Below are 25,540 nucleotides of genomic sequence, written 5' to 3'. Positions count from 1 at the left end.
TGAAGCCTAAGTAGTCCTCCAGAAGCTGTCCTACAATGCCCAGCATTGACCCCTCTGATCACAATTGTCAGCTCCATCACCCAGGAATAGCAGAGACTGGAAGGCCCTCCCCCACCCCTTTAAAGCCCTGTGAATTTCTGAAATGCCTTTTCCTGATTGTCCAGCTTGGCAAGAACACTAATAGCTCTCCATTGTTGCGTGGAATTGCCCAGCTGACCATGCCAGCTACACACTCCAGATGTTCTGCGGCTTGCAGTAGACAGGAGAGATGGCTCATGGGGAGAAGAGGGTGTGCAAGCACAGCTACAGACCAGCCATAGAAATGTTGACATCTATGAGCAAATTCCATGGGGGATAAAGGAGAAAGGGTGCAAGAGGGACCAGAAGCAAAGGAACTGTGTCAGGTATATCAGAAGGCCAAGGAGGTCTACAGTTGATTCGGCATCTAGCCACAGACCTTTTGGTTACCCCTTTGGATACCCCCAGAAAGTCTGAATCACAGGCCCCTGTCTTCACTGTTCATGCCAATGAGGTGGTGGAGGATGGGGTCCAGCTACACTATGAGCCGGGACATGTTTAAGACTCCACTGTCAGTCCCTGCCGTAAAGCACAGGTTAGGCTGATGTAGGGGGAAGGATCCTCTGATAAGCATGTAGTTTTATTTCCCATTATAATGATGTACTGATGTTGCCTTCAACTTAACAGGACACAGATATTGACTTTTCATTAAGTTACTTGCAGTAGATGTAGCAGTACAACCATGAGAGTTAGTGTTATCTGCTTTTCATTCCCCTGTAGAGTTAGGCAAGGGGAGATACACAGAGCAGTTTATGTACACAGGGACATCCCTTGAATCCTCCTGAGAGATCTCAATTAAACTTTTTTCAGAGGTACTCTAATCTTTTCCTGAAGGTTTTTAGGGATGGCAGCCTTATTTCTTCCATCACAGTCGGACACTTCCCCATACCAGTCAGTGATAAATTTGGCAGGAACCATTAGAGTACACAGCCAGTATTGAGTACCATTGCTCTAGAGTCAGGGTCGTGCAAACAAGGTCTCATTTCCTTAACCCCAGACAAGCCGTAATCATCATGGCTGGTACTGTTAGTGCTGCTGTGCACAAGCACACTACAAGAGAAGGGTTTAATAAGGATATCTTGTTTAAAACTCTAGGGGAGCAAAGGAAGGGAATTCTTGCCTTAACTCTCAATTTCCTTTGTGACTGTACTGACAATGGTGACTGTGTGCATATGTATAATCTGCAGCTGATGCCACTGTATGGAATGCCAGAGCCAGATGAGGAGAAAGAATAGAACTCAGGATGACATGTTCAATGGATCCTACAAGATAGTACTTCAGACTGTGAGAAACATTGCAGACAGCCTTGAGAAAAAAAGTTGACATGAGAAAGGGCCAGGAGTCCTACCAGGAAAAGGAGAAGGAGATGCACCAGGACATCATGGGGCTTCTCAGGTAGCAAACACAAATGTTGTAGACTCTTGTGGACCTACAGGTTCAACAATTATGCGTTTGCTCCCCTTTGAACTCCATTACAGCACCTCCTCATAGTTCCCCTCCCACAATATCCTATATGGAATCAGAGGTCACTCCACACCATGGGAAATTAAGGACAACCACAGCTTCACATACATATACAGCAGCTGCGGCTTTCCATAAGTCAGTGTAGTAAAATAGACATAAAAGCCCTTGTTAACCATTGCATTGTTTTTATTTTATTTTATTTGCTTTTAAATTGCACAGATTCTTCTTGCACTGGATTTGTTACAGAATATAATTCTATTATGTGGAAAATAGTTCATTTTTATTAGTTCACAACATATGCTGCAGCGTGCCTAGCAGTTCTGAAAGCACCCTCAAAAAGCAGGACCAGGTAGAACACAGTACATTAACATTACTATGGCTCACTCTTTCAAAGCCTCCCTGAGTTGTTTAGCTCCATGTTGAGCTCTTCTAATAGTCCTTGCAACTGGCTACTCAAACACAGCAGACAGCTGCTCCACTTCAGCAGCAGCTTTCCGCCATCTGCTTCACAGATATTAGGCAGGACACAGCAGGCAGATTTGCCACTTAGATATTTCCTCCTCCCTCCTGAAATCCAATCTTGAGAGTAAACAACGTCAGCATCCCTTTAATCTACCAAAAGTGCATTCACTTGTCATTCTGCACTTGCTGAGCTGATAGTGAATCTTTCCTTGGTGATGTTGAGGTGGCCAGTGTATGTTTTCCATGATCAGGGAAGCAAGAGGTAAGTGGGGTCCCCCAGGATTCCTATTGGCATTTCAACATTCCCAATGGTAATCCGTCCATCAGGAAAGAGTTCCTGATTGCAGCTTTCTGACCAATCCTGTAGTCTTAAAGGTGCGAGTGTCATGCACCTTACCTGAGAGCCAATATTGGTGTTAGTGAAGCATCCCTGGTGATCCACCAATGCTTGCAAAAGCACAGAAAAATAGCCCTTTCTGTTGATATACTCTGTGGCAAGGTGGTCTGGTGCCAAGATAGCAATGTGTGTGCCATCTATTGTGCCACTGCAGTTTAGGAACTGCATTGCTGCAAATTCATCCACTATGTCCTGCACATTGCTGAGAGCCACAGTGTCCTCACACATGTGTATGACAACTGGCCCTGCAGTGAATTTTCCATCTCCAAAATGATTTCCCAACTTACCAGTAGAAATCCAGCATTGCGAGTTTCCATAGTGTGATCACCACTCACTTTTCCACTGACATTGCGACCCTTGTTTTGGTGTTTTGGCAAGGCACCTCTTCTCTCACCAGAATTAATGTTTCCCCATCTGACGATGGCGGGTCAGGGGTAATCAGCCCCACTCAGGTAGGGTTTGCCTTCCCCTTTCTGTGCTTCCTTGGTCGTATTTTCAGGGTATTCCTGCGGGTTGGCCTAAGGGGTGATCCTCCACCAAACAAAAAGGAAAAACAGTCTCAAAACAAACCCCGGGGGGGGGTACCTTTCACTGTCCCCCTCACTGGGCAAGGTGTCATCTGGTTGCTTACCATGGGGTGTCAGTCCTTCCCGTAGCAGGTACTCAGATTTGGCAGTTTCCCCTATGCTAAGGAGCACAGCCTCTTAGCCTGGAACAGCCTATTTCCCTGCTGCCCTAGCAGCAGCTTCTCTTCCTCTCTCACCTCGGAGAGGCTGGGGCTGGCCTACTGGCACTTTAATAACAGCTTGCTGGAGGATGTGGGCTTCATGGCATCCTTCAAGGAGTTCTGGCTGCCCTGGCCAGGGCAGCGGTGTGCCTTTCCCTTGGCTCAGCGGGAGGTGGGAGTGGGAAGTCTTGGAGCTGGAGAGGTGACTGGCTGCCAGCCCTAGGGATCCATCCCTCTGCGGAGAGTGCCAGGAGAAGCAGGAGGAGCTCCGGGTCCTCAAGGACCATCAGGCTCAGGGCACGTTCATTTGATCCTCATCCCTCTCCTTTGAGAGATGGATCACAGCTCCCGCTTCTTCTATACCCTGAAGAAAAGGGGCAGGGGGCTCAGAAGCACATATCCCACCTTTTGGCAGAGGATGGCACCCCCCCTCATGGATCCGGAGGAGATGCATGGATGGGTCAGGACATTCTATGCCAGTCTCTTCTCCCCGGAGCCGACTGACACCAATACCTGCACGTTGCTCTTGGATGGGCTCCCAATGGTCAGTGCGGGCAACCGGCACTGGCTAGCCCTCCATCTCATGCCCACTAATAAATCTCCAGGCATGGACGGGCTGACCATGGAGGTCTACCACGTGTTCTGGGAGGTCCTCGGCATGGACCTTGCTTCTGAAGGAGGGGGACCTCGGCGACCTTCAGAATTGGTGTCCCATCTCACTCCTCAGCACAGACTGTAAGGTCGTAGCGAAGGCTATCTCACTGCGGCTGGGCTCCATGCTGGTGGACCTGGTCCACTCCGAACACCGTCCCAGTCCATACCATCTTTAACAGTCTGTACTTGGTCCAGGATCTGTTAGAGCTCAGGTGTAGGGATGGTCTGTTGTTCGCCTTTCTGTCCTTGGATCAGAAGAAGGCATTTGACAGGGTAGACCATGGGTATCTCCTGGGCACTCTGTGGGCATTTGGCTTCAGGCCCCAGTTCGCGGGTTTTCTTCAGGTGCTGTACACCTCCGCGGAACGTCTGGTCAGGCTCAACTGGACCCTGATCAAACCAGTTAGCTTCAGGCGAGGGGTGAGTCAGGGGTGTCCGCTGTCAGGCCAGCTGTATGCTCTGGCGATCAAGCCCTTCCTCTGTCTCCTCCGTCGAAGGTTGACAGGGTTGGTGCTCCATGAGCCAGATGTATGTATGAGCCTTTCAGTGTATGTCAATGACATGTTCCAAGGTTCTCTGCTTGGTGTCTCCTTCAGATTCCCTTTGTTTGACCCTTTGACCTTCACACCTGTCCTGTTATATGTTTGGTTGTCTCTCATAATTGAGTTCCTGGACTTTGTGGATTCTCCCCACAGGCTGGGGGAGGGTCCTTTAGCAGTGGGCGAGCTTACGCCCAGCCACTTCCTGGAACCCAATATGATGATCCTCTTGTAGCTATCTGGCCTGACTTTGTCACATTGTCCTTGCACTGGAGGGCTGGGGTGAGCTTGTCAAACAGATCCAGGAATGTGGCCTTACACATCCAAAAGTTCTGCAGCCACTGTTCATCATCCCAAGCCTGCATTATGATGCAGTCCCACTAGTCAGTGCTCATTTCTCGATCCCAGAACTGATATTCCACCATCTGTAGCTGCTCTGTGAATGCCACAGACCACCTTGAATTGATTCGTGCTATGTCCCATAGCAATTGTTTTCCAAGAAATTGTCATGCACCCTGCTTATTTGGTTCTTCTTATGCCTCTGCAAATACTGGACGATCATGCATCCTGCTATTGCAACACTCATGACAGTAGTACAGAGCTGTACAGGTTCCACAGTGCATGTTCATGGGATTTTTTTTTTTAAAAAAAGCATGAAAATTACGGGATATAGATGACATTATGGAATGGAGACTGTTGCAGACTGGGAAGGTGACCCCTTGCTCCAAGTTGCTCTTGCATGACTTGTTTCTGCCCCTTCATGCATTGCCAAAACTTCCCAAAAGACACCACCATCCCAGGCACTAAGTTGCACACAGGGATTTCTAACCCCGGTGCACCAAGACAGGCACTCATAGTGAGTATGCACTGCACTGATACAAGGAGCCAAGTGGGCACATGCCCAAGAGATACACTTACATTGGCATATAGCTGCCATTGTAACTTGAGTCAATCAAAGTTTATAATGTGGACATGGTCTTAGACATTCAAAGATTAAAACTAGAAATGAGCATTGAGATTGTCTAGTCTGACCTCCTTCACAACACAGGCCATAGATCTTCCACAAGTTAACTCCTGCTTCAATTCTAATAGCTATTCTCGAACAAGAACATCTCTTTTTGAAGACATCCAATTTGATTTAAAAGCTTCCCTTTATTGAGGAACCACCACAACTCTATGGTAAAATTGTGTCTGTTAAACCTGAATTTGTGTAGCTTCCTACTTTCAGCCATCAGTTTAACATGTTCTTTTAGCTGTTAATATCCTATGACATGCAAAGGAACATATATTTAAATTTTGAAGCTATTGGATTACTTTTCCTTAGTTTTTCCTTACAAGTGAAAAAAATACACAATCCAATTTTTATGCACTACCTTACATACAGGATCAGTGGTGTTTTAAAACTCCCATCTTATCTCAAGGTGATTATATATTCCTTGCTAGTGCAGAACTCTCACACTGACTGAAGGAATAGACAGGTTTAATATAAGCTTTATTAGATTGAATGTATGTCAGATTGCTATTGAAGTGAACCTAAATCACACACTGTCAAAGTTATACTTTTACTCTCCACTTTTGCACACAACATGTATATTTATGGATGATCAAAAAGCAATACCTGGTTATAGATGCAGTATAGTAAAAAAAAAAAAAAAAAAAAAGTACATTTCACTCAATAGAGAAGTTGGAACCATTATCATTAATTTAACCTTGAAAACATTCTGAGAAGCTAGGCTTGCCTGCATTTGATCCCATCTGCAATCACTTATAGTTATTCTCCCACATTATGAACCATAAAGAGCCTTTATTCACATTCTGTAATAAAAGCAGGCTACCTTGGTAAAACTGGAAATTACAGGCTGATTATGATTTGATGGAGTCGGCTGCTGAATCATAATATACTTTAAGTGCAATACGGCTAAGGGTAACTTTTATAATTGCAGCTCATTTCATGAGCAACAACACGTTCTTCCTAGCTTCTGTTGTCTAATAATTTAACCTCTTCTTGATACACAGTTGCAATTGTATTACTCTCTGATGCACCCCAGAACAGCTATCCCAAAACAAGAAAATTGGAGTGACACATACAGGTAAGTGGTCAATCAAGGGACTCCACTCATCACGTTGGCACCTCCTGCTGGTTATCTTGGGGATTAGCGCTGCAGGTCAGTACACCTTCTCCCAGTGGTGCCTCACCTGCAGTCACATCTACTCCCAGACCTGTGTCACTCCAAGGACTGTGCCATTATCTTCCGGGGACTCTGCAGTCAACTGTACAGCCACTTCCACACTGGTGAAAACAATTGTCCAGCCACTTCCCCAGTGGTGAGTGGGAGGAACCCAGGCCCACTCACTACTTCAGGTCCCAGCCTAGGGACCCTGTAGATGGCAGCCACATGTTCCGTCCCCTCCAACTCCTCAGTCCCTCCTTGAGCTCTAGGGAGTAACCAACCCTGCTCTGTCCTGCATTTCTTTTTATATGGGCCTGCTGGGCCCTGATTGGCTGTTCCTCTCAGCCCTGCTCCTATTACCTGCTTCCTGTGCCCTATTAACCCCTTATGTGCCAGTGTGGGGTAGATGCCCCATCACAATGTAATAACCATGAACCAGTTAAGTCAGCATCAGCCTGAACAAGATGTAACAGTCCAAGTGGTAGGTATGTAGCAGCAGACTCAGTAACTGCACACACCCAATGCTAAGTACACATACATGTGTGTGTGCACACAGGGACTGGAACACTCAGTTCAGGGAGCAGGATCCAGGAACCAAACAGGAACAGGAAGGCAAGACACACATACCAGTTAAAGTTGCAAAATGTTATTGTTGTAGAAGCAGAATATTGTTTAGTACAGGTATTTTGAGAAGCTTTTATTTGGTACAGCTCCAAACTATGCTGTGGATTCAAATAAAGTCACTAGACACCTCTAAACCAGAACATTTGAATGGAAATTGAAAAGCATTCTAATTAATCAAATCCCATAAGACAGAAAGCACTACTCTTTCTTTGTATATGTCTGATCTTAAGAAATCTGGATTAAACTCTTGACAACACAGAAAGAGGGTGGTTGAATGACTAGAGCCAGGGCAGAGAGGTGGGGGTCAAGCTTACCAACATGTATTCCAAGCTTCACAATTTTGATGTTAAACCCAATTCAGCTCCCTATTGAAGTCAATTTAAAGACTGTACAGCCTTGGTATGCAGCCTTGAATCATCTCTGGGCCTCAATTTGCTTGTCTGCAATATGGGAATACACTAGGCTTAGTGCTTTGAAAAGTGGTTTGAATGTTTAGATGGAAGGTATAATTGTAAAGACAATTTGTTTCAATCAACTACTACTGGCATAGATTATTCTGCTCTGTGGATCAAAATTAGTTTCCATCTTATTGATATTAATTACAGTATCATCTGAAATCCTCAGTACGAATTAGGCCCAACTGGGCTAGGAGCCAGGCAAATAGGCTTTTTATAGCAGGAAAAATATCTACCCAAAATCTATTTTGAAAGATGACAGAATGAATGGAACAAAGGCAGGTGGAAAGAGGAAGGCAAGAACATAGTATAGTTATTGTACATTCAATTGCTTCTCCAAAACTTTCAAAAGAGATATTTCATTTTGTTTTGCGTCTGCCCTGGCCATCAGTGGTTGACTGATTTCTGGTAGGAACCACTGAAGTGGGTGTTGAAGAATTTGAAGGAATGGAAGAATCTGTTCCATGCGGTCCTTTAAACATGACAAAAAGTGTAGCATTGTTCACAGGGGAAAAATCCCACAGAGTAATGGGGAATGGTGACTGGTATTGTTGGCTTAGTGGAAGGGCAGATGGTAACACAAGTAGAAGAGGTAAGTAGAAAGGTGCAGAGTGATAAAGGTGAGGACAAGCATCTTGAATGTGATGTAATAGGGAAGGTTGCTTCAGTGGAGAAATGCAAATGTATCTCCCCTAACTCATGAGCACACAACAGTGATCTTTGCAGCAATGTTTTGAGGGACAGATGGTGTACATGCATATGGGCAGGAAAAAGGAGATGTCAGTTAAGATGAAGATAAGTTTCTGAACTAGTTTTTAACATTTGCGTGGAAAGAAGATTGGATTTTGAAAGGGTTATACAATGAACAAGCAATAGAAATTGGATAGCCTGATTGTGTGGAGTGAAGGTGACCCCCAGGATACAATCTTGAATGGCAAGGAGGATGGAGAGAGAATGGACTCAGGAAAGTGAGTTCCTTTTTGGCCATGATTACATTGATGAGACATCCAGTGGAAGTAGTTAGACAGGCTGCAATACAAATTCAAAAAGACAAAGATGATGCCAGAGTATAAAGGCAGATTTGTGAACCATTGGTATAAAAAAAGTAATTAAAACCATGAGTGGATAAAATCACCCTCCCACCTACCCACCCCCAAAAATGGGGTGTAAAGCAGGAAGATGACTCAAGCATGGAAGCACATATTGGGGGTGAGCTAAAGTTAAAAGTTGGTGGGATAGACATTGCAGAGGTTGGGGAAGGAAGAAAGGTACCAAGGGTGATATAGAGTATGGAGGGAATCAGTGACAGCCTCCATTCAGAACACAGCAAGAAGAAAGGTCAGGATTGATATGGCAGGGGAGTCATGAACATTGATGGAGATATCCTATCTCCTAGAACTGGAAGGGACCCTGAAAGGTCATTGAGTCCAGCCCCCTGCCTTCACTAGCAGGACCAAGTACTGATTTTGCCCCAGATCCCTAAGTGTCCCCCTCAAGGATTGAACTCACAACCCTGGGTTTAGCAGGCCAATGCTCAAACCACTGAACTATCCTCCCATCACAGAAAGGGTAGGTGTTTATTTTTCTGCAGTTCTTTCAAGTGCTCCTTCATTCCGCAGATTTCATGTGATTTTATTTGTAAAATACTAGACTGTATAAATGTATTTGATGATCTACAGCATCAGCATAAAAAAAATTCTCTTCATCTTATATTTTTAATAGCTTCACTATTCTGGATGAATTTGCTGAGGTTTATTGATTTCTCTAATTCTTTTCTTGTAAAGGCTTTTGTGGGAAAATGCCAACTAAGTTATACCCCTGGGTGGATCTAATTTCCCTTATCCATACTTAATTTCTAGAGTACTCATGCTAAAGGAAGAGCTTGTTTCATAAATTAGAACTTGTGTTCAAAATAAACTTTTTTCCCCACACATCTCAGAGGAATACAAGACATTGCCTCTTTTCCATACTTCCCAGCCACTGAACTTACAAAATTTTTCATGTGAGCTGTGACCAAGGAAATTCATTCCATTAGTGTTGTCTCATACATAAGGTATTAGAATACTGAGTAAAGACAAGCTTCAGGCATTTTTTGCATCCGTGTAACAGTCACCTGTTCACAGTTCTATGCTAAAGACCTCCTCATATTGCTCTGTGGGCAATTCTAGGGAGGAGAGATTTAAAGCCATGAATTAGATGGAAAATAGCAATAACAACAGCTAAATTTGGTGTTAAAGTTAATTGAGCTCGTCCTACACTGGCTCTTACATCATCACTAGCAGCAATCAGGGCTGACTCCAGGCACCAGCCAACCAAGCACGTGCTTGGGGCGGCACCTTAGAACGGGTGGCCAATGTTGGGGTGGTGGGGGGCACTCGCAGTGTTTTTGTTTTGTGTTTTTTGTTGGGCGGGGTGGCACTCGAGGTTTTTTTTTTTGTTTGCTTCGGCAGGGCAGTGCAGGGGTTGTTTCAGCGGCGCGGTGCGGCACTGGGTGGGGGGAGGCGGGGGCTTCGGTGGTGCAGCCCGGCGCTTAATTGGGCAGCGTGGCGCTCCGGGGGTTTGGCCAGCCTGGCAAGGCGCTCGGGGGGCGGGGATTTGAGCGGCCCAGCGAGGCACTCCGGGGGTTTGGCCGGCCCGGCGAGGCGCTCGGGGGGGCAGCCCGGCGCGGTGCTGGGGGGGAGGGGGTCGACGGGCACGGCGCGGCACTTGGGGGGGGGAGTGTTAGGGAGGGGCCCTGGCAGCAATGCATTCCTGGAAAATGGGTGCAATATTTTCCACTATAAACATTCATTCAGTGCTTGTTCTCCAAGTTTCATATCCATGCCTGTTTTTCAAGTTCCCACTTCAATGCTCTAGTTCCATAGGAAAATTAAAACGCTGAGTAGAGCTTTGAGAAAGTATTTCACACACACACACAAATGCAAAATAGCACAATTTCAGGCTATTTCATATCCTTTTAGGTTTTTTCTACCTAGTTAGTGCTGAGTCACTATTTTTCAAGTTAACACATGCAAAGATGTGAAGAGATCTTCACCCAAAATTGTATGCACACAGTTTTAAGGACAAGTGTTCCACATTTGGGTTGCCTTACTCAAATTTCCATAAAAATGTGTTGAGCAAGCTACATGAAGAATCCCACACCAAAACCCTGCATCCATCATAGCAACCTCATTGCCTGAAACTACAAAGGAGCTTATCTATTCACCTCTCATCTTCCTGGTTCTTCTTCAGAAGGGCACAAGCAGCGTGGCCTCTCCTGGAAACTCTTGCTGTAGTAGTGAAATCATGCTGGTCATCATTTCTACCTCCAGAGCAAAAGCAATGATTATGTTCATATATGACATGCATCCGACGAAGTGGGTATTCACCCACGAAAGCTCATGCTCCAATACTTCTGTTAGTCTATAAGGTGCCACAAGACTCTTTGCTGCTTGTTCATATATTTGTATTTTTAAATTCACTGTGCCTATGCCAATAATAACTGACAACAACTAATTGCAGGCACACACAACAGCCTTTACGCTATAAGGGTCAATTACGCTGTTAGGGTCCATCACAAAAGGACTTCAGTAAAGTTCCAAAAAAACAAACAAACAAACAAACCCCGTATCTTCTGCCTCTGGTCATGCCCACTGCACCAGATATCTGGATGCCTACACCCTAGAGTGATGTACAAACCAAGAGAAATTAGGCATTTCTTTGCCTATGTCACCTGAGGGACCCAACCCACTAAGCAGGCTCAGCCCTCAGTTACTGGATTGTGCCTCTATAGAGAAGCTCAGACAAAACAGGAGAAGGGCTCCTTCCTAACTTTTAGACTATTGGTTTGCAAAGTGGGAGACCTGCAGATCAAGTACCCTCTTCACTTGAGGAGGGACAGGAATTTGAAATGGGATATGCCACTTCTCTGGTGCATGCTCTCACCACTGGGCTACAGGATATTCTGATGTGGAGCACATCTCAGTCTCTCCTGTTGAAGCTGTTCCACTGTAGGTAAAAACCTTTTTTATTTTTAATAAAGATTGATAAAAGTCCTTACTAAGTTAATAAGTAACCTGCATAATGAAGTGTTTAATTCTTTTGTTTAACATTTTCAGTTTTCTTAATTGCATGGTCTTAATTTTATGCTCTTTATACCTCAACTTATGTTGTAATAGATACAAATTTGGCACCATTTATGTTTAAATATAAGCTTAGCCTATGTGTTATGTATGTTGTCGGTATCTTGCCACTATTTATTTTTATGTTGCTGCAACAAAGTAATTTTGCACTCAAAATTCTCTCTTACACACACACACACACACACACACATGCACACATGTACGTGCTGCCACAATTATTATGGTTGAAACATAACCATCATAATACCAATGTATTGATTTATTTTGCAAAGCTCAAAAAGAACTGTGTTCTAAATATGTAGATGTATTTCTGACTTTGCTACTGAATTTTTACAAACCGTTTATTTTATTTTTAAGGAAAAAACTTCAATATTACTACAAAAATATTAATAAAATCATAACTTTTTAAGTTATACATTTGTTTGGGCCTTTACTAAATATTAAAATATAGTTACAAGTATATTATAGCCAAAATGTTTTAAAACATAACAGTATACATTATATCTGACTACGCTGCAAAATGTTAAAGCTAACCAAATAAATTTCTTTAGTGTTGAGGGGGGAGGAGGGGCAGGAAGAGGGCAGGGAGAGCGAAGAAGAACAAGTTTTCTCACAAAAGATTAAATGCAAAGACAGGTGCTCACAAGTACTATATTTATTGTGGAAAACTAGTAACGGACAAAATCCAACAGCTGCACAAGACAACACTGATAAACTTCAACCAAACAATATCAATATATATATATATTATATAAATAACTTACACACAATAAGTAAAAAAAGAAATTGCACTGTGAATAGGATTTCTGTTTCTTACAAAACTGGTTATGTAGTTAACATCAAGGGAAAGTTGCTGGATTTTATTAATGATAAGCAATTAGCTAAATGGTGTTGTCCTCAGAGTATAACAGAAGCTGTTGTAAATTGGAAATGCATTAAACCATGTAAGCAGATTCCATTCAGCACAAGTAGTAATGTGGGTCAGTGACATCGCATTCTCATTGAGGTACATGTTATATAAAACAATTCTTCTCAGTGTAAGGTTCCACATATATTTCTTTTAGGGTATCTTTATAAATATTGAATCCTAACACTGCAATATTCAATGAATTAGCTACTGTCTATTCAGTAAGTTTTCTGGAAGAATACATCTTCAAGGAACGCCTAGATCAGGGGTTGGCAACCTCTGTCATGCGGCTCGCCAGGGTAATCACCCTGGAGGGCCATGCCAGTTTGTTTACCTGCTGTGTCCACAGGTTTGGCCAATCGCGGCTCCCACTGGCCACGGTTCGCCATCCCAGGCCAATGGGGGTGGCAGGAAGTGGCGGCCAGCACATCCCTCGGCCTGCGCCGCTTCCCGCCGCCCCCATTGGCCTGGAGCAACAAACCAGGGTCAGTGAGAGCCGCGATCGTCCGAACCTGCGGATGCGGCAGGTAAACAAACTGGCCTGGTCCCCCAGGGTGCTTACCCTAGTGAGCCGCATGACAGATGTTCCTGACCCCTGGCCTAGATCTACCTCAGCTTCTGGTGTACCACTCAGCAACTCAGACCTTGCAGGCACTGCACTCAGCTTGTTGCTCCATTAATGGATATGAATATTTGTGGAAGTAATGTTTTTGACATTGCAACTCCAGTGTGTGGCCACAGTCGCTTAACTCGGTACAACGAGACAGAGAAACTAGCCATTCCTGTCTGCTGCCCTGTATAGCTTAGCAAGTGACAACAACCAGCAGTAAGGATAGCATATAATATGACTGGACAATATGGTATGGTATATGATAAAAACGTATGGAAACCTCACTTGTAATGTTTACCTCAAATTTTTGTTTTACTCCTCATGTATGTATCATTGTGGGTCTACTTTGAGTAATAATTTGAATTGTATCCATTATATATTGCCACTATTCAGCTTACTAAAACAGTATATATTTCTTGAGTGCTATTTCCTTTGCTTCATATATTATTTGCTTCATAAATTCATATATTAATTTGGCAAAGGTGTCTCCCTAATATAGTTATCAAAGTGACAAGGAGGGGACTGTTAGCCAATACATATATATTAGGCATACACCATGTTAATGGGTATTATTCACACAGTATTAATATATATTATATCTATATATAAAAAATGTTGGGAAGTTGTTAACTGAATATATTGTGCCCTTACCACAATTTGTTCACTCATGCTCAGTACCTCATAACACTTCACAAAGCTGGAATCAGCTTCTGCACTAGCTAATAGAGAATTTGTCAAAGGCAAAACACATTTGTTCTGTGTCCTGGTACAGAAACCTTCAGAGACAGGCCAGCCGATGGGTGGGGAGGGGGCAAAGAGGAAAATTTCCATGGGGTCCAAGTGATTTAAAAGGGCCTGGGAGCCCCAGGCCCTTTTAAATTGTCCAGGCAGGCCACAGGGATCCTAGGTGCGCATGGGGTGGCGACTGTTCTGGGCCAAGAACTCTGGGGGGCCCCCGTCGGCCGGCACAATTGTCCAGCCCACCAAGGTGGGTCCCGGAAGTGATGGGACTGGTCCCAGAAGTGACAGGTTCCTTACTTCTGCCCTGGGCCCTGGGAAAAATACAGAATAAAACAAGGTCAGAAACTGTTATAAACTTGTGAGTTGGACTGGAGAGATTGTCAAGGCTGATTCCCCACTCTGGCACTTTGAGTGCAGAAGGTGGGGGCCCACAAGGATTCTAAAAATTAATACTGGCCACTCCAGGCTGGTATTAAACTCCCAAGGTTACAGCTTTTCTCTGACCTGCTACCACCACCCAAGTGCAAAACCCCTTTGAGGACCCAGGAAGGCGCACTTGGGAATTCTTTCCTGTGGGGTACCCGCAAGCCCTTTCACCCCAGCTCCAGTGAAGAGCTGAGAAAGAAAGAAAGAAAGAAAGAATGAAAAGGAAATCAACTGTTGCCACCAGCTAATTCAGGGGTCAGCAGCCTTTGAGAAATGGCGTGCCAAGTCTTCAGCAATTTAAGGTTTCGGGTGCCAGTAATAAATTTTACATTTACGGGGGCCCCGACAGAAACCCAGACTGGCAGCGGGCTGAGCGGCTCAGCGTGCTGCTGGTCTGGGGTTCTGTCTGCCACCCGCACTGCCAGTTTTGGATTCTGTCCGCCGGCCCCTTCCAGCCAGAATCCCATGTGCCGGCCCTGCTCAGTTCACTGCCGGCCCAGGGTTCCATCCATCCAGGCCGGCAGCAGGCTGAACGGGGCCGAGACCCCGGCTGGCCCCTTCCAGCCAGAATCCCATGTGCCGGCCCTGCTCAGTTCACCGCCGGCCCAGGGTTCCATCCATCCAGGCCGGCAGCAGGCTGAACGGGGCCGAGACCCCGGCTGGCAAGAGGCCGGCAGTCGGAACCCCAGACTGGCGGCGAGCTGAGTGGCTCAGCCCGCCATCTGTCTGGGGTTCTGTATGCCAACTCCTGCCAGCCGGGGTCCCAACCCCGCTCAGCCTGCCTCTGGCCGGGATTCTGTTCACCCAGGCTCGCAGCGGGCTGAGCGGGGCCAGCGGCCGGGACCCTAGAACAGTAGCGCACTGAGCCGCTCAGCCGGCTGCCAGCCGGGGGTTCTGTCCATTCAGCCCGGCAGTGGGCTGAGCAGGGCCGGGACCCTGGCTGGCAAGGAGCCGGTGGTCAGAACCCTACACTGGCAGCTGGATGAGTAGACAGAACACCAGACCGCCAGCGGGCTGAGCGGCTCAGCCAGCTGTCCGTCTGGAGTGCCGGCTGCCGGCTCCTGCCAGCCAGGGTCCTAGCCATCGCCCCCGCTCAGCCTACTGCCGACCTAGGTTTCCGTTCATCCAGGCAGGCAGTGGACTGAGCGGGGCCGGCGGCTGGGATGCCGGCTGGCAGCAACATGTCAGTAAAAATTGGCTTGCGTGCCGTAGGTTGCCGACCCCTGAGCTAATTAAAAAAACATGTGCACAAACCTCTTAAGACACAAAAATCCAATTCTGTTCTTAAAAAAGGTAAAATTTATTAATTAAAAAAAGAAAAAAATACATCTGGAGACTTAGGCTTTTGCTAGATGTAAGAAAAAAACTACAAGGATTAAGCATCAAGAATAGCTCTCTTGAGATCCATCTTAAAGGTTACAAGCAAAACAAATGTACTTGGGGTTAGCACAGAGGAATCCACAAGCCATAAAGAAATAAAAGGGATAAACCTAATCACATCTTCCTAGATATTTCATGATCTACTTACATATCTGGGGTTTTAGATGAGTAGTTTCTAGGTCTGATACTGATGATTTTTCATACCTGGCCCAAGCTTCTCACAGCATAACTGCTTCCTGTCTGCCTTTCCCCGAGAACAATGGACAGACAGACAAAAAGGGAGTCTTTTGTCAATTTTAAAAAGTTGTAGCCTTCCCATTGGCTCTTTTGGCCAGGTGCCCATTTACTTCCTTTTACCTATGTATAGCAGTGAGACTTTTTAACCCTTTACAGGTAGAGCAATTAGAGAACAGCTACTAAGAGGAATTTTATAGCTACTGGCTGTCTGGGTATCCATAAAAGGGAGCTACCCCACACTTAATTTATCACAGAGATGTATAGAAAATTTTGTATTTTTTTAAAAACAATACTATAAATAGAGCTAGTTTAAATTACTATTTCCAAATCACACTTTCTGTGTAATGTAAACATGCTGCCAGATAAAAACAGCTTCCTAGAAGGAAGCCACATATATTTCCTTTTCATCTTGTACTACTTTATCTTTAGATAATGCATTTTGCTAAGTTCAGTTATTTGGTCTTAAACACATTCTTAAAAATTAACCACAAGTTGTTGGGATTCCCCCAGAGACCTTTCCACTCAGCTCAGCCAGAACACCTTGTCCAGTTCGGGGAGACACTTAATCTAGCTCTCTGGGATTAAAAAAACCAAACAACCAAAAAAACCACAACAATCCTCAGTTTGACTCCAGCTTGTCACTCAGGTTACTTTATTAGTCATAAAACAGCTCTTTTCCTATGTTGGCCAGGCCCAGATGCCGGGCATTTAGATACAGAGTGATACCACCTCATTCACACACTATACAATTTATGTACATCTTTCCTAGATACTAAGATCTAGACCAATCATGAAGACTGATCATAGTAGTTGTGTCAGCAATTATTTGTTTGGGCTTCTTCAGCACTTACTTGTTCACGTATGTCTTGTCTAAGCAAGACATACATGGGCCTGCTCATGTCAGCTAAGCCAGCTCCATACGAGTCAAACAAGGGGCTATAGTTAATAGACCTACTAGACACAATTTCCTTTATTATGTTTTTAAAAGAGCTATATCATGACCAGTAGCTGTGGTGTTACCCTGGAATTGAGAGGTGTTTTACCCCAGAATTTCATCAAGCTAATTGCAGCCATATTATGTGCATTCAGCCACCATGAATTAATAAACTAGAACATCACAGGGTTAATTTGGACAGTCAGGGCTTTTGGAGGCAAGGACAAATACTAGCTACAAGCTTGTAGGTTCTGCTAATCAGAATGGGTGGAGGGGAGAAAAGAGTCAACAAATTATAAAACTGAAAGAAACTAAGTGGATGGAGACCTTGACTTTGGGTGCCTTTGATATAGAAGCTTATTATGGCTAAGATTGTTACGAATGTTTTGTTTATAAGTAGTTGATTGAAGTTTGGAGAAGTGATGACCCAGTAGGGGTCACTATGAACTATGTGTTTTGTAAAAAAAAAAAAAAAAAAAAAAACCTTATAAAAGGACAAGATCAGTGGTTCTTAACGCCAGTCCGCCACTTGTTCAGGGAAAGCCACAGGCAGACCGGGCTGGTTTGTTTACCTGCCGTGTCCACAGGTTCGGCCAATTGCAGCTCCCACTGGCTGTGCTTTGCTGCTCCAGGCGAATGGGGGCTGTGGGAAGGGTGGCCAGCACATCCCGCAGCCCGCGCCACTTGCCACAGTCCCCATTGGCCATTGGCCATTGGCCTGGAGCGGCAAACCGCAGCCAGTGGGAGCTGTGATCAGCCAAATCTGCAGACGCGGCAGGTAAACAAACTGGTCCGGCCCACCAGGGGCTTTCCCTGAACAAGCGGCGGACCAGCTTTGAGAACCACTGGACAAGATAATAGAGTATACTTTGGAGCAGTTCTCTGAAGCTACCCTGAGACCTTACATGCCGGCAGGGAAGTGACCGGCCATCCCTGAGCCGCTGCTAATTACTCAATACCATCTCAGATTTTAGGTAATTATTTGGGATTTTCTAAACCTATTGCTTATGTCTCTGTGTGCTTAAATCTATTAAATAGTTTTAGATAAGAGCATGCTTACTTTATCAATCTTTCATCAGACAGAAGCACTGTATTCCCATTGATTTATTAAGTTAAGTTACCACTGCTTTGAGTTCTGAAAACTCTGGGTAACAGTGGTAAAGGGAAGGGAGGTGGAAGTAACACTCATTAATCCAAAAGGCATTCAAAGGGATTTTAGAAAGCAATAGCTGCCTAGATCAATCCTGTGGATGATCACTAGAAGAGATCAAGGAGTGGATGACCTCGGCATGCTTACCAAGGATAAGCTGACTGTAAGAGTTAGAAAGGGCTGCGGTTCTCCCGCACTATGCACCTTTTGTCATATTTCCTTCTCTTGCAAAATGTACAATGTGTCTTCTAATTTGGTATAATGTTTGCTCAGTTGCACACCTGAAGATGGATAGGCAGTGTACAAGGCAATAGAAAAAATAAAGTCCACGCCATTTAGCCAGGAGGAAAAAGCAGTGTTTTCTCTCAACAGTAGCCAAGACTATTCCAGCTTCCTTGTCATCCTTTCCAAGATAGGAGAGCTTGGGACTGGGGGAGGGTGGAAGGTCGCTCCCCTCACGGAAAAAAACTGCAGTGGCCTAGGACACTAGAGTTTTTATTGCCAGTCTTATTCTTTTTTTCTTGGCCTTGTACTGGTAGCTCTTAGGATATTCATTGTGCAACCAGTATGATTTGTACATGGGAACAAGGTGCATCAGTAGGCCTTAACACATCTTGTCTATTGGCTGACAAACCCACATATTAGTACAACATACATTTTTAGAGTCAGGTTTAGAGTTATGAACATCTCAATAATAAAAATAGATATTTAAGTGTATTCCATAAAGGTCAAATAGTTACATTCTTTCTAAGCAAGCAATTATCTTGACCTGAAGAGGAAGTCTATGTTTAAAGCATTTCCTGTGTCTATCCCCTCTCATTGTTTCCCACATCACCTGGATGAAATAGTAGCTCATTTAGAGACTTCCAATCCATTCACCGACATCTGTCAGCAGCTGTTGGCTAAGACATGGCACTACTGGGCAACAACTGTTGGATTTAACCCTGGAAATGAAAGAATGGTTACAGCTTATTTTTTACCCGGCCAGTCTTCCCTTGTCAGTTTAAGGAGTGGAAGAGAAAGAAGAAAAAACTCTCAACATTTCTTGATTTTATTATTGCTACATTTCCTATTACCAGTGGGAATAAGGTAAAGTAACTTTTTAAGTTTCAAAGTATCAGCCGTGTTAGTCTGTATCCGCAAAAAGAACAGGAGTACTTGTGGCACCTTAGAGACTAACAAATTTATTTCAGCATAAGCTTTCGTGGGCTACAGCTCACTTCTTCAGATGCATAGAGTGAAACACACAGACCGAAGATATTTATACATACAGAGAACATACAAAAAAAAGGATTCTGCATGGACTCCTCCTGTTGAAACAACAGACTGGACTTCTACATAGATTGCTTCCATCAACGTGCACGGGCTGAAATTGTGGAAAAGCAGCATCACTTGCCTCATAACCTAAGCCGTGCTGAACCCAACGCCATCAACAGCCTCAGGAACAACTCTGACATCATAATCAAAAAGGGTGACAAAGGAGGTGCTGTCATCATCATGAATAAGTTGGAATATGAACAAGAGGCTGCTAGACAGCTCTTTAACTCCACATTCTACAAGCCATGATCCTCTGATCCCACTGATGATTACCAAAGGAAACTACACCATCTGCTCAAGAAACTCCCGGAAAAAGCATAGGAACAGATCTGTACAGACACATGCCTAGAACCCCGACCAGATTTATTGTATTTGCTACCAAAGATCCATAAACCTGGAAATCCTGGATGCCCCATCATCTCAAGCATTGGCACCTTAACAGCAGGATTGTCTGGCTGTGTAGACTCTCTCCTCAGGCCCTACGCTACCAGCGCTCCCAGCTATCTTCGAGACACCACTGACTTCCTGAGGAAACTACAATCCTTTGGTGATCTTCCAGAAAAAAACATCCTGGCCACTATGGATGTAGAATCCCTCTACACCAACCAACATTCCACACAAAGATGGATTACAAGCCATCAGGAATAGCATCCCCGATACCATCACGGCAAACCTGGTGACTGAACTTTGTGACTTTGTCCTCACCCACAACTATTTCACATTTGGGGACAATATATACCTTCAAGTCAGCAGCACTGCTATGGGTACCCGCATGGCCCCACAGTATGCCAACATCTTTATGGCTGACTTAGAACAATGCTTCCTTAGCTCTCGTCCCCTAACGCCCCTACTCTACTTGCGCTACATTGATGACATCTTCATCATCTGGACCCATGGAAAAGAAGCCCTCGATGAATTCCACCATGATTTTAACAATTTCCATCCCACCATCAACCTCAGCCTAGATCAATCCACACAAGCTGTCCATTTCCTAGACACTACTGTGATAATAAACGATGGTCACATAAACACCACCCTATACCGGAAACCCACTGACCGCTATACTTACCTACATGCCTCCAGCTTCCATCCAGGACACATCACACGATCCATTGTCTACAGCCAAGCTCTAAGATACAACAGCATTTGCTCCAATCTCTCGGACAGAGATAAACACCTACAAGATCTCTATCAAGCATTCTTAAAACTAAAATACTCACCTGCTGAAGTGAAAAAACAGATTGACAGAGCCAGAAGAGTACCCAGAAGCCACCTACTACAGGACAGGCCCAACAAAGAAAATAACAGAATGCCACTAGCCGCCACCTTCAGCCCCCAACTGAAACCTCTCCAGCACATCAAAGATTTACAACCTATCCTGAAAGATGATCCCTCACTCTCACAGATCTTGGGAGACAAACCAGTCCTTGCTTACAGACAGCCTCCCAACCTTAAGCAAATACTCACCAGCAACCACACACCGTACAACGAAAACACTAACCCAGGAACCTATCCTTGCAACAAAGCCCTATGCCAGCTCTGTCCACGTATCTATTCAAATGACACCATCATAGGACCTAACCACATCAGTCACACCATCAGGGGCTCATTCACCTGCACATCTACCAACGTGATATATGCCATCATGTGCCAGCAATGCCCCTCTGCCATGTACATTGGCAAAACTGGGCAGTCTCTACGCAAAAGAATAAATGGACACAAATCTGACATCAAGAATCATAACATTCAAAAACCAGTGGGAGAACACTTCGACCTCTTTAATCACTCAGTGACAGACTTGAAGGTGACAGTTTTGCAACAAAAAAAACTTCAAAAACAGACTCCAAAGATAGACTGCTGAACTAGAATTAATATGCAAATTAGACACAATTAACTTAGTTCTAAACAGAGACTGGGAATGGTTGGGTCATTACACTAATTGAATTTTTTTTCCCCCATGTTAAGTTCTCCTCACACCTTCTATGGGTCATCTCGATCATCACTTCAAAGATTTTTCTTCTGCTGCTACTGATAGCTCATCTCAATTGATTGGCCTCTTACAATTGGTATGTGTACTTCCACCTTTTCATGTTCTCTGTATGTATAAATATCTTCTGTCTGTGTGTTTCACTCTATGCATCTGAAGAAGTGGGCTGTAGCCACGAAAGCTTATGCTGAAATAAATTTGTTAGTCTAAGGTGCCACAAGTACTCCTGTTCTTTTAACTTTTTAAATGCATTTCAATATTTCAATTAAATAGATTTTAACTTTGTTATGCTACTGTGATCTGGTGTGAAGAAGATTTATTGTCTTAGGGCTTGTCTTCACTACCCGCCCTGGATCGGCAGGTAGAAATTGATCTCTCGGGGATCGAATTATCACATCTCGTCGGGACGCAACAATCGATCCCCGAATCGACGCGCGTATTCCACCAGCACAGGTAGGAGTAAGCGCCATCGACGGGGGAGCTGTGGCGGTTGATTTGCCACCATCCTCACAGTGGGGTAAGTCAGCTCGGATACGTCGAATTCAGCTACTCAATTCGCGTAGCTGAATTTGCGTATCTTAAATCGATTCCCCCCCCCCCCCCAGTGTAGACCTAGCCTTAGTGTGTATGTTCAGTGGAAGACGGTTAAACTGAGTGAAAGCTTCTTCAACCTGAGATGTAACTGGCTATTTCCCAGCCATGGTAAAATGGGACCTTTTATAGTGTGCCAAGAGACAATCTGCTCATTTTCCCCACTAATGGAACAATATGATCTTTAAGATTTCTAGGGTTACTATGGATACCAACAAGAAATGTATTATTTGTAACACAGTCACAAAATGTATTTTCCATTTACACAAGTTAGAGAAGTTTTCCTAATTGTCAATGCAGTATGCTAAACACTCAAAGACCTATTTTCCCCAAAAAATTCAATATAGTAATACTGAAAGGAGAAAACACAGAAGTTGTCTTTTATGCCATGGCACCTTCAGCAGCAGAGCTTCTTTACTTAGTTGCCAAGTAAATTCTTTATCATTTTACTTTGAACTACTAATGGTTACTATGGAAACCCTTACTTCCCCCCACACCTTGGTAATCCCTGAGCAGGTAGAGAGTCTAATAAGAGGGGGAGGGGGAATACTATATCCATGGAGATACTTTTAAGACTTCACTCCTGACTGCTGTGCCATTCATGAGACTATGTTACAGTTAGATTTGTTAGGTAGTTGGGTAGGAGAAAATATGTTCAGGAAAAAGAAAATCTTCATATGAATCTTTTATTGTCTCCGAGAGCTTCTTTATCTCCACCATGTGCTTTGAATTGAAAGTTTTCACCTTCTCTTTTTTAATGTAGTTTAATCTAAACATTTCCAGGAGAGCATAAAAATCAATCTGTTAATAATCAAAGAATGGTAAAAGATTTATACGAACATAACATACATAGCAAAATCTTGAGTAACTCTTATTTCAAACAGTCACACTATTGAAAATATATATTTTACAGTCTGAGTTTTGGCTCTTGAAAAGGCTCCCAATGAGTGACCAATCAGACTATGGTTCTTTATTTAGACATGTAGCATAACAGACACACTGGCTGTCTAAGGACTTTTAATTAAAGTTATTTTGTATTATAACTCAAGTCCCATCCATGTACAAAAACCTCTTAATTTGAGCATAGTGGTGCTTTTTACTCAAATTGGCTGACTTGTTGGTGGGTGTAGGCTAAAGCTAGCGTTAAGATAATCTGGCTGCTGCTAACACTACTATGCTGCGGTATGGATAGAGGTTAGCTCCACTCGAGTGCTGCTAGCTCTCCAATGCCATCCCAGAGTTTTCTCTGTGCACCCAGAAAGGACAGGCAAGTTCTCCCACAATTCACTGGGACAGAATTACTAGAGCAACTCAGATTACTGCTGCATGAACAGCAAAAAAGTGTGATTGCAGCGTTGGTAGGCATACTCATGCTAGCTTCATTCTAGCTAGTGCAGGTGACAACAGTGATGAAGATGTAGAGGCATGATCTTTAGCATGGGCAAGCTGCCCCAGTACGAGCCCCATAGAGACCCTGTATATCAGGATCTAAGTCACCATGTCTTCACTATTATTTTTACCTGAATTATCTAGATTAAGGCTAGTGCAGACAGTTTGCATCTTCATTTGCTGTGTGTGTGTGTGTATTATAACACACACACACCAATAGTGTCACACATAAGGGGACACACCTCCAGTATAGGCAGAGCAACCCAACTGAAAGAAAACAAAGGCACCACTGATAGTTTGCAGATGACACAAAGATTGGGGGAATGGTAAATAGTGAGGAGGATAGGTCACGGGTACCAAGCATTCAAGATCACTCTAAGTGATTAAAACAATGTGTGTTTTAATGTGGCCAACTGTAAAGACATCTAGGAATAAAGAAAGCCATAGCTATAAACTATAAGCATGGCCTATGATCCTGGAAAGCAGTGATTAAAAGAAAACAACAAAACACTTTTTGGGGAGGGGGGGGAAGGTCTGTCACACTATCTGTAGTGGCTCACAGCTATTAGTGCCTACCTCAGGGCAGACTGTCAGAAAACAGGGCAGACACCCCAAGCTGTTGAGGTGTTCTATAATTAGATTTCACCAAGCCAGTAATGAGTGTGAACTCCTGGATCACTATACCAGTGTTACCAAGCAGTCACAGTCCTCTCAAACTCTCCAGTCTATTTCAGGTGGGAATTAGTTCATGGAATTCCTATGGCCTGTGTTATGCAGGTGGTCAGACTAGAAGATCACAGTGGTCCCTTCTGGCCTTTTGATGTATGAATGAGCATTTTGCAGTGTGACTGCTCTCACTCAAGCGAGGCTAACTCTGGTGAAGTAACTAGCGCATAGCTAACTTGAGTTAACTCTATAGCAAGGACATCACCTTGCTTTTGAGGTGTTTTGTGTGATAGAGTAGTTGAATCTCCATGCTATTAGTCCTTGGCACCTCAGTTAACAGACTTCAAACATGAGGTACAACTGGTAGTTTTTCTCATGTGCACACCTGTCTTGGCAAAAGTTGACTGAGTTCACCAACCCATTTCACAAAAGCTGCCATATCTTTCAGATAGTAATAAACATTGGTATTACCAAGGTGGACCAGATTTGAAACTGTTTCCTGGTGACCAAAGCCGTTTTTCTTTTTCAGTCTAGTAAAGAAGCCATTCCTCCCATGTTCATATGCAAAATGAATTCCAATATGGAAATTACAAAAAAAGTTTGCTAAGTGTATAACTGGCAACATTCCTTTATTTCTTAGAATTATTGAGCTGCTATGTAATATATGTTTCATGTTCTAAGAAGCCAGATCAACAAAAAGCTATATCTATACTATAAGTAGTAAAAAAAAAGCTATGCCATTACTAATCATATAGTTTGACAGGTTTCCACACCACTCTTTTTACCTTATGACCCACACTTTTTGCCTTCTGTCCTACTCTGTGTCTCATTTTTTAATACATTTTGGCTCTATATTTTTTGGCCCTGGTGGTTATTTTAAAAAAGAATGTTTTTTTTTTTAATTGTATTTAATTTATCCTAATGGAAGCATTAGAACTAAATGAGTAAACATAGCTTTCATTTCTTTCCCATTCTAAGAAAATATGTTTGCACATTTAGTGGAATTCTAGATTAAGACAGACTTTGTACATCTGTTTACTAATGACAAAAATGTTAACATGCATTTTTAGAGACTATTATATTCCATATTTTATATAGTTAGTGCATTTCAAAATAAATTCATTACATATTTTACAAAATCTTAGTAACAATTGAAGTTGTAATACATATATGAATTTATATTTAACAAGCATTTTTCACATTTTAAAGGAAAATGTTTTAATGCAGCTAGCACATTTCTAAATAGTCATTAAATAACTGTATGAAGTATAATGAGCACAGAAGGAGAAGTTTTAATTTATATATATAGAGAGAGAGTATGTTTTTAGAAAAATGGTATGTCTTTAGTATAATTCTAAATAAAACTGATTAAACAATTGCACAAATAGTTCACAAGGGATATATATAGAAAAAAAATTGCCATAGAGTTAGTTACATTGTACAGGGTACAGTTGTTCTACAACTACATTTCAGAGGTGACCAAGAAAGTTTAAAAAGAAAAACAAGACAGAAT

Source organism: Malaclemys terrapin, chromosome 1, assembly GCF_027887155.1.
Source record: "Malaclemys terrapin pileata isolate rMalTer1 chromosome 1, rMalTer1.hap1, whole genome shotgun sequence".
Taxonomy (NCBI): domain Eukaryota; kingdom Metazoa; phylum Chordata; order Testudines; family Emydidae; genus Malaclemys; species Malaclemys terrapin.
Note: the sequence above shows the minus strand (reverse complement) of the source record.